The 11,097-nt window shown below is 46.7% G+C and overlaps 1 pseudogene; it reads right to left on the bottom strand.

Annotated features, from left to right (window-relative positions):
- Nucleotides 1-3,586: 3,586 nt before the first annotated feature.
- Nucleotides 3,587-5,297, bottom strand: LOC125397563 (NAD kinase pseudogene; annotated as a pseudogene).
- Nucleotides 5,298-11,097: the final 5,800 nt, after the last annotated feature.

Below are 11,097 nucleotides of genomic sequence, written 5' to 3'. Positions count from 1 at the left end.
CGCCCTCTGAAGCAAGACTGGAGTGAGGTTTCCTGCTCAAGGAGAGAAGAAAAAGGGTTGGGGGAGGGGAGGGAATCTTACTTCAGGAAAGTTTACAACCATCTATCAAGCTCCCACCAGAGTGCTCACACCCTCATCCCAAATAGAGACACACCCTGCAGGGTAAAAGACATTTGCAGACTGGATTGAGCGAGGACTTTGATATGGGGAAAGCCTGAATCATCTGGTGGAGCAGGTTCTTAAGAGAGAGAGAGAGAGAGGCCAGTGGAGTCAACCATAGAGATGAAAGCAGTGGCCACTGAGTGGAGGTGTTCCTCTGCTTTTTTTTTTTTAGATAAGGGAGGGGGCTACAAGGTGTGGAATGCAGGTCACTTTCCAAATCTATGAGAGGCAAGGAAGTCTCCTGAGAGCCTCCAGAGAGAGCACAGGTCTGTACCTTAAGGTTAGCTCAGAAGGACTGAATTTGGACCTCCGTCCTCCAGAACTGTTGAGACAATACATCTGTGTTTTAAGACACAAGTTTGTAGTAATTGGATACGTTAATAACAAAAGGTCATAGCTGGAGGAAGTTTTATACAGAAAATTACAGAAATGTTTATACAATTGAATTCTCTTTCTCTTATAAGTAGAAGTTGAAAAGCAGGTATTAGCATACTGAATCTAAAATAAATATGCTGTGTTTCACCAGAAAGGGACTTGGAGGGTAGTGTTTTGGCTTCTAACTGTATTTTCCCCACACCATCTGAATGGTACCTAGGACTTCCCTTGTGCACTGTTTACGGGTGCAGACGATCCCAGCTGTGAAGACGGCAGCGCTGAGCTTCTGGACACTTGGAAGATGGTACCCATATCTGAGATACAGAAATTGATAGAAGGGTTTTCTTTGCTTTTACTTTTCAAGTCAGGGTTTCTCTGTGTAGCCCTGGCTGTTCTGAAACTCACTCTGTAGACCAGGCTGGCCTCGAACTCACAGAGATCCACCTGCTTTTGCCTTCCAAGTGCTGGGATTAAAGGCATGCATCTTTAAAGTCTCCAGGAATAAATTATTTTTAAATATCAGCAGACGCACCCTGTCAGAATGCTGGGCATGGCATTCATAGTGTAAAGGAAAAAAACATATATATACCACCCTTAATGCTGGAATGCAGGGCCTTAGAAATAGACAATTCAGGCCCCTTGCTGTAAGGGAGGGGAAGGGAGCCTTTTGTCCTGTGACAGGATGTGAGTCAGGATATTTACAGTCGGCCATCAGGTCTCCAGCTAGGAAGGCAGAAAGAGATAAGAAAAACAGGTAGCACAACCCCCTCCTTGGTATCCAGGTGGGTCTGGACAATCCCCTCCTTGGTATTTAGGTAAAAGGTCAAGAATGTGCCACTCAGCTTAGCCTTATTTAAATTGACCAATGAAATGAATCCCCGTAACCACGCTTTTTTGCTTCTGTACCCGCGCTTTTGCTCTCCTATAAGAACCCCTCACCCCCAACCTGTGGGCGCGCAAGTCCTTCGAGAGACTCTGTCGCCCCAGGTACCTGTGTATCCAATAAACCTCTTGCTGTTTGCATCCGGCTGTGTGTTTTCGACTGATCTTTGGGCACGGGGTCTCTCCCGAAGGAAGACGCCCTCGGGAGTCTTTCATTAGCACAAGTGGCAGAGCAGAACTAATGTGCTATTATGTGGCAGCAATTCCCACCCAAAAGGAAGGCATTGTCAACGGGAAGGGTCAGCACTCACCTTCAGTGGGGCTCTCAGAGAGTCTGTGGGCCAAGCAATGACAGGTCAAGAGGGTAAGGAAACAGAGGGAACCCTTGAGTATCCAAGGACAGGCGCATCCGATGGCCCTCCAGGCAGCAGGTTTCAGTGAAGCCCTTCAGCTGGGGTGGGGGTGGGGGTGGGGAACAGCATGTGGTACCACAAGACCCTGCAGCCCAGAAGCACCCTCACCCTCATTCCCCAGTAAGGGGATGAAATCTAGTTTCTCTGCCTTAGTTCGTTATTCACAAAGAGATTGCTTGATAAAGTCTTCATGACGTAAGTCTGTGCTGAGTGAGATATCTTCAGCTGGGGAGGGATACAGACAACTACATTTCCTATATCAGAAATCTGTAGTCTGATGAAAATCCATGTGGAAGCAAAACATCTGTTATCCAAGACTTGCATTCCTCCATTCAGTTCATGGAATTTAAAGAGCTGGGTTTTTATATAAAGAAAAAAACCCAACTGTCCTTGTATACTGTAATTTTCTCTCCTAGGCCAATATAAAATTAGATTTTACAGAACTCTTGGGGTTCTTTTTTTACACTTAGTGTGTATGTGTGCACACACATGTCTGTGCACGCGTGAATGTGCCAAATGAAAGTGTAAGGACAACTTGGTGTGGGAAGCTCTGGCATTCTTCCACATAGGAATCAAATGAAAGTCATATATCTAGGCAAGCACTGTTACCCATTAGCCATTTCACCATCCCAATCCTGCTTTAAATATGCATTCTTTTACAGCAAGAGTGTTTCCCCTTAGCAAACACGAGCTTTTCATTTAAATTCCTCTATTCTGTTACATATCTTGAATAATGTTCTTTAAAAAAATGTTAACAATTAACAAATTTTAAGATATTAATATGAAACATTAAGAATTTACGTAAAAACTCCATGTGTTCTAGATCAGTTTGATAGCAGCTGCTTCTAGACTTGTCAATACTTTCTTTTCAGATGCGTGACCCATACTCCAGACCCTGCTCTCCTCTGGCCCACACAGAGGCCTGCTGTGCTTACTATAACAGATGAACAGCACAGATCTTGGGGACAAGCTACCACAACTTAACAGCACTGATACCAGACCACTTGGGGCTCCAGACATGCTGAAGTGTGTCAACAAGGGCCCAGTGGGTCCTGACTTTAACAGGCAGAAGAAAGTTCAGCGTGGTCAACACTATAGCTGCTGGCAAACCCTTTTGAGCAGCGTGAGACAGCAGCGTGAGACAGCAGCCTGAGTTTACCCTGGAAGCCAGGCTAAGAATGGGCAGTTCTCCCTTCCTACTCCCGCCGTAAGAGGTGAAGACGAAACTGAAGGCAGAGACCTAACTGCGGCACCGGCTGACCTCCACAAAGGCTCCAGGGTCTATGTGGCATCCAACTATGTTACTTGTTACATACATGTGCTGCACAGAGAGCTCCAAATGGCTGCTGCTCAGATGCAAACCTAAGACTCTTGTGGAAGAAGGGCAGACCACAGCCTGATGCCAATAGTGAGATGGTCTCAAGACCCTCGTGGCCACTGTGTAAGGGAGAGTGGAAGCACGGAGCCCTGTCCTGGACACAGTGTAAACACTGGACAACAGGCAGCCCCCTCGAAATCTTCACAAAGTGTGTACAAGGAAATACGTACATAATCCCTTCAGAAAGTTTAAAATAATCTCTAAAAAGTGTACACAGGGTTTAAAAGGTTTCGGGAGCTGCTGCCCTGCGATATGAGGAATGTGACGTTGCTGGATGGCTGTGTAGTGTGGCCTCTGCTTGGGAGGAGTCAGAGGCCTTGGGCCAGACTTAAGAGGCACCTAGCCATCCTTGCCAACCCATAGCAAAGCTGCCAAGTGACCCCAAGAGTTGCAGGGGGAAAGGTACAGTCCCTGGGGAAAAGCACTGCAGCTAAAGGAAGATTTCTGGCTGAGACATTTATTTCAATATCAAAAGGAAGATCAGTTCATTCTGACCCCCTCCGAATTTCAACAGACTGATTTATGGGAATTCCTGATCTGGGATCTCAGGGGCCCATGGGAGAGATGTAGGACACCCAGCCCAGTTCTCATTTTGCTTCTTTAGAAATGAAGAAGAGGTTTAAAAACATTACAGAGCTGATCTGTTCTTCAAAAAGCAGACCCAAGCTCTCCCAGCAAGGCAGGCAGGACACAGAGATGCCTGGACAGCCACATGGTTTGTTAAGGCCAGGTCAGCCAGAAGGTCAGCAGGAGAACAAGAGAAGGAAGGCCCCCAAGGGCGTGAGAGCTCAGGTCAGAGGCTGGGAAGTGAGGCCTAGCTGTCCTCCTCGCCCTGGTCCTCATCCTCTGGGAAGTAAGCTTGCTTCTTTCGAACACTCCAGTGCAGACACTGGCAAGGCTCTCAAACCAGTCACTCACAGGGTCACACACACAGATAGAGGGCAGCGGGCAGCAGGAGGTGGTGATGCTGATGCTGTCTCCATGGCGTAGTTCCTGCCTTTTCTGTCCATCAAACGACACCCATGCAGTGTTCTGGTGACAGAATAATCTTCAGGTCGACCCCTGCTGGGACCACGATGGACCGGAATGACAGCGAGTGGGGGCAGATGGGTGTAGCCATGATGGCCGGCACATTGGGGTGGACCATGGAAGGACCAGCTGCAGCTGCATATGCTGTGTTGCCCTTCGGGGTGGACGCGATCATGCCATCGCCCTGCACAGTGGTGATAAGGTGTCCATCCAGGTAGACATCTACATTCAACAGTTATGAGGAGGGGCCTCTGTCGATCGCCACTTCATTCAAGACCTGATACTGCATGGCCTGCCTGCCTTCTGCCCTCTGTGTCCAGGCCGTTCTCACTGAGGCCATTATGGATGGCTCTAGGCTCTTCCACGACCCTGACCTCCAGCCGGCTCCTCAGGATGACCACGGCATTCCCCTCTATCACCTGATTCACTTGGGATTGGAAGTTCTCAAAGTTGGCCATGATAGGAGGCACAATGCCCTGGAAAAGAGAGGAGGCATACAGCAGGGTACCATCTCCTCTGAGGCAGATGATGAAGTCTATCTGGTTGGAAATGTCATCATAATCTTTTTCTTCACTGGTCCAAAGTTTTCATCACTCACTATAGCAGGGTCTTCCAGCACTTCCTTTTCCACATACACAATCATGTTGCTCTCCACCGTGAGGCATATGCAGACCTCTTTGAAGGGCTGCAGTAGGCTGGCATCTCGGATCTTTTGGATGACAAGCACACTCTTGGGAAACTTGTTCCATGTCAACCGCTGGCTTGTAGGGTCCTGGATGTACATGATGGTCTGGGGGTTCTGTAGCACGCAGGCCTTTGGTCCAAACGTGGTCACTGGGCATGGCCCATGGAGAGAGCGGGTCCTCCTGAACTCCTTGGTGCTACCCAGGGCAGGTGGGGTTGCTAGGCTTCGAGACTTGGCCTGGCCCCAGATGGGATGGTTGTAGCTCCAGGTCTCATCCCCATGACATGCTGAGCAGTGGTAGGAGGTCGAATCAGGGCTCAACTCCTTACTCACATTCATCTTTTCTTGTTCCATTTCCATAGTTGATATGAGAAAAACACTGATGCCATCAGCTGCCGCGCACCCGCGTGGATGTCTACATGCTGGGCCGAGCCAGCGGTCCCTGCTGCCCTACTGCTACCTGGCCCTCAGTGACCCAGCCGCCCGCCAACCCATAGTCCTTGAATAATGTTCTTAAAGACAAATTTGTTATTTTGTTTCTATGCCTTCATGTGTATATGTACCGCATATGTATATGTATTGTGTCGTGTGTGTGTGTGTGTGTGTGTGTGTGTGTGTGTGTGTGTGTGCCACAGGTGTGCAGGTGTCTGTGGAGGGAAAAAGAGATTGTTGGATCTCCTGAAACTAGAGTTACAAGAGGATGTGAGTTACCCGTTGTGGGGGCTGGGAATGAAACCCAGGTCTTCTGGAAGAGCAGCAAGTACCCTTAACCCCTGAGCCATTTCTCTAGCCCTTTTTTTGGATAATTTTTGATAAGAAATGTGGCCTTAATTAATACAGAGAAAGAGACCCACAGTGATTGATAGGTCCCAGGCCTTGACTTTGGCACACCCACCTGGCCTCCTGGCTCCCTGCAGCTGGTCTCAAATTACAAACCACTCCATAGCCTTTCTAATATTCTGTTACTTCTTCACCCACTCTGAAAACAAAGAAGTAGAAGGCTCTCCAGACTACGGCTTCTCAAACTGGACTGTGTGGCTCTTACTAAAATGTCCGGTAGATGATGACCACAAAGCCCTGACAGCTGCCCTTGCCCCAGCTCCAGGGGAACGGCCCATCACACAGCGTCTCCCTCCTTACCTCCTGTGTGTGCAGAGTGCAGCTGACCCACTATCTACAGCTTCCACATCCACAAAGTTGAACAACTGTGGTTTGAAAATAATTTTTCAAATTTGAGTGTATGTCAAAGCTTTCTTCCGGTCTTTGGTTCCTAGACAATATAATGGTACAACTGTTGACGCTGCGTTCTCCCTGATAAGGCATCTATATCTGATGTAAAGTATGTGGCAGGACTGCCTGGGGTGCGTGCAGGATGTGTGGGGGATGGGTGGGGGCTTTTTTATGTGAGGCACTTGGGATTTGGATCAGGGACAATCCTGGAACCAACTACCAAAAGAAAGCTGTATTTCTATGCTCTTCATATTTAAAAACACATTTGAGATAATTTTTAAAAAAAAGTGCTTATTGTTAAGTTTGGATCTTAATTGCCTCTCCAAAGCTGGTGCGCTGAAGACTCAGTCCTTGACTGCCAGCGCTGTGAGCAGATGGTGGACACAGGAGGCAGGACCTAACCGGAAGAGCTATGTTAGGACCCTTCCTCTCTCCTTGCTCTCTTTGCTGGGTTGCGGCTGTGAGGTGAGCACCCTGCTCCTGCTACCTGTTCTGCCTTACTTCCAATGCCAGCTGAATCCTCTCTTTTGGCTTCTCTCAGTATGTACCACAGAAAGTAACATACTGTTAGAGATTGACATTCACTGGGCCTGCGGTCACTGTTAGTGAGTGTGGGTCACCATAATCACATGAGCACATATGGTTTTGCTCTAACCCAGCGCTTCTCTCGTCTCACAGAATGCTAAAATCCCTGAACCTGTTTTTAAAAACGCCAGCGCCTGCCCAATCCCCACTTCCATGCACATCAGAGCTGGTAACTGGTTTAGGGATGAGGAAGAAGTACCAAGTATTTCTCAGAAACTGTCTGAGACTCAGAGGCAGGAGCCAAGGAGAAGCAGGCCAGTCCTGCAGAGGAAGGCACTCCAGGTATGCCACTTCATTGTTACCCATTAACCCAGGTATCCGTGCAGTCACGTGAAAGCTGAGTTAAATTATACAACTCACATAAAGATCAAAGCCTGCAACTCGAGGTAGAGGGGTGCTCTCAGTAAGGGAAATGATACAGGAACAATCCCCCATGCCCCACTTTCTGTGGTCCGTGGAAGAAAAGTGGGGAGATAATAAAGTTTCAGCACACCTACTTAAAGGGGACTGTCCATTTGCTTTCCGGAAGCCTCATCTTTTACTAGCTAAACCTTCTAAAGTTGGAGAAAACCAGAAGATGTGGTCAAAGTTTCTGGAACTAAAATGTCAGTCAAGCAATCCCTTAGTAGAAGAAAAGTCTTTCCAGTGTGTCTGTCACTCTGGCTACGAAGTCAACCTGTCAGGGTTAGAACAGGGTCTGAGCAGTGCTCGTGATTAATTTCTACACTGTTAAAATTGGCAGTGGTGCTGAGGATGGGGCTATGGATGTAAAAGAGTGCATGTCTCTAAGAGTGATGTTTATGTATGTACGGTTGTGATGTAGGACCCATCCACCCCACTTTAAAGAACGGTGCAAGGGTTAAGGACATGGCTCAGTGGTGCCAATTACTTGCAGTGCAGGCAGGAGGACCTGAGTTTGGATCTCCAGCCCCCACATAAAAGCTGAGCATGGTGGAGGCAAAGACAGGACTATCCCTGAGGCTTACTGCCGGTCAGTCTAGCGAACACGTCAAGTGTCAGGTTCAGTCAAAGACACTGCCTCAAAAAGTAAGGAGGAGAGCAATACAGGGGAGACACCTAAAGTTGATCTCTGGCACGCATGCACGTATGCACTCACACACACACACATGCATGCACACACACACGCACCCACAGGCATACATGCACACACTCATACACTTAAAAAATGCAAAGAAAAGTAGAGTACAGAGGTCAAACTGGTTTAGAAGTATCCTGCTTTCTCTTGAGTCCCAGGACTTCTCTGCTCCCTCTGCAAGCAAAACCTCCACAGAATTTATGTCTGACATTTGTGGTTTTCCTGCAGCGAAGAATTCAAACCATTGATGTTTCCATTTCTACCCCTAAGACGATGACAGTTGGACAAAACGTGAAGCTTTGGTCTTCTGGCGACTCCCAGCTAGCCCTGCGGCGATGTCCTTGTTTAAATTGTCTTATAACAACTATTTCCATCCTCTCTGTCACTTTAGACAGATTTACAGTCTACGCTCCTAACAACACATAAAGAAGGAGAGCAGGTAACTGGGGATCGTGCCACAGACCATCCTGGCAGCGGAGGAACTGTAGGTTGCTGGGGGGATTTCTTGTAATAGAAGAAAACCACTGGTCTATCTCCAAGTATCTTGTAACCTTAGGGCCAAGGAGTTTGACGCTGAGGTGTGAGGCTTGGTCAGGTATGATGCAGAATGTTAGACCTGCAGGTTGTGATTTTGCTCTCATAATCTCCCATATATTAAAGCCTAATATAATTAGGTAACCTGACTCTGAGTGTCTACTTAATGAAAACATGAAACACTCTGAAGTAAGACAAATGCATTCCTTCTAACTGATTAAGGGGAAGTGGAGTGGAAGTGCTAATAACAAGTCTTCACTCATTTAGGCATGCAAAAGTACAACAAATGCTAACCAATACTTTCTGAATGCTAGCCCCTGTATTTCACTCACTAAGTCCCACCAAAACCTCATAACCCTATTGAGTAAGTAATATTAGGAACCTCATTCTCCAGATAAGGATACTGTACGATTAAACAGCTTGTACAAAACTACAGAACTCCAAAGCCAAGATTCAAACACAGAATCTAAAACTTACGCAGCAGTGATAACATGTAGTCAGGGTCCCAGCTCAAGGTCTAGTGGGAAAGATTTCTTGATTATTACACAAAGCTCATCTGCAGGGAATAGAAGACAGTCATTTTTAGGGAGTCGGGATGGAAGAACACTGGGTCAAAGGCTCCTGGAAAGAGTTCTACTGGAAATGTGGCCAAAATAAACAAGACTATGGGATTTCACAAAACAGAGAGAAAGAAGACATTGTAGGTGGAGGAAACATATGAACAAAAGCAAATAGCAGATGTACATGTTGATTCTCACCACTGTGCTTCAGTAAAGAAGTGTGGCCACATGAATAGACAGTGACTCTGCAGATGTCTTGAGAAGTTATAGGGTCTGAACCTGCCATTGGCAGAAGAGATGATAGGAGAGAGATCTATGAGGCATCACCAAGGAAGGATGCCAAGAGTTTTGTTACTGTTTAAGACTAATTCAACCTGTATTTCGGGTCCCTGTCCCATATCTGGCAGAGAGTAAACTCTCAGGTCATTGTCTTAGTTAGGTTTCTATTGCTGTGATAAAACACCATAACCAAAAGCAACATGGGGAAGAAAGGGTTTATTTCACTTATACTTCCAAATCACACTCTTTCTTATCCAAGGAAGTCAAGCAGGAACGTGAAGGCAGGAACTGAAGCAGAGGCCATGAAGATATTGCATCCAGGACCATCTGCTGAGGGATAGTACTACTTGCAATGATCTGGGCCTTCTCATATCAATCACTAATCAAGAAAATGCCCCCACAGACTTGCTCTCAAGTCAGTTTGGTAGGTGAATTTTCTCAGTTGAGGTTTTCTCTTGTCAAATGACTCTATCTCATATCAAGTTGACAAAATACTAACCAGGACAGTCATACCTGCTGACTGAATAAAGGAGAAAATAAAAATGCTTATAAGACCCAAAGATGGGTGAGGAAGTAGAGTGGATATAAACAATTTAATAAAAAGCAGAAATGAATAATTCTGAGGTTTTACAACATGGGTAAATGGTAGAACCATGAACTTTGATCCAGAATTCAAGCAAAGCAACTCATTCGGAGGCTTTCCAGGCAGAGGTGAGTCAAACGAGGCCAGGATGGTGCTTCCAGAGCTCTACTGAAGCACACGGTGGTTCATTTCTTAACTAAGCATTCTCTGATCCTCTTACTTGTTCAGTAAATGACAAACATGTATCATCTGTGCCACAATGATGGGCATGAAAGACTTGTCAGAGAAATGGTCTAATCGTTGACCTAGACGTAAACTGAATGCAGAGGTGCACATCTGTATAGTCAGTATCAGGGAGATAGAGACAGGCAGCTCTGTGGAATTCGCGGACTAACCAACCTACATGAATCAGTGACCTCCAAGTTCAATGAGAGATCCTAACTAAAAAGTAAAGTAGAGAACTTGGAGCTGGAGAGATCATTCAGGGATTGAGAGCAAGGGCTGCTCTTCCAGAAGGCCTGGGTTCACAGCACTGACACGGTGCTCACAGCTATTTGAAACCCCAGCCCAGTGCTGTGTAGCAGTTTCCCCTGAGATTGAAAGATTCCATCTAGAAGGGAAGCTCCTTAAGACAAAGTTAACAACTCAAAATAGCTCCAGGAAGTCCCTGAAACTGACCAGATTCACTAGTCTCCTCCATCTCAAGAGAAAGTCATAAAGACGGCTGCAAGCCACTTTCAGGTAAGTAAGCCAAGCTGCCAAGCGGGCTCTGAGAACAGTCAAGTGGCCTGGAAGAAGCAGAAATCAGCTGAGTTGCCTGGAAGAGGTTCACAACAACTGAGGGAAGGATGTTCTCCAAGCTGTTCAGCCGCTTTCAGACTGTGCAGTGAGCTCCACGTCCCAGCTTTGTGAGCTGTCACCCATGCTGGAGCAGGCTTTGGTGATGCACTTGTCTTCGAGTCATTTCTGCTCCTGTAAGGAACCACTCATCCATACTCCTGTAAGGAACCCCAATTAAACTCATTGGTTCACCAAGTTGGACTTTAGTGGTATCTGTACTTTGGTCTGTCATGGGCTCCCTATTTGGGGAAGTAGGCATATGTGTTATATCTTTCTGAGAAACATCTGTCACACAACACCCAGGGTACCTGACACCCTCTTCTGGTCTGCATGGGGACCAGGCACACATGTGGTGCACAGACTTACATAACAAACACCCATACACATAAAGATAGGTAGGTAAGTAGGTAGACAGACAGACAGACAGACCGATAGAGAGATAAAAGGGTGGAGAACGATTGATAAA

This window comes from Myodes glareolus, chromosome 12 (genome assembly GCF_982192425.1).
Source record: "Myodes glareolus chromosome 12, mMyoGla1.1, whole genome shotgun sequence".
Lineage (NCBI taxonomy): Eukaryota > Metazoa > Chordata > Mammalia > Rodentia > Cricetidae > Myodes > Myodes glareolus.
This window is presented reverse-complemented; position numbering and strand designations above follow the sequence as displayed.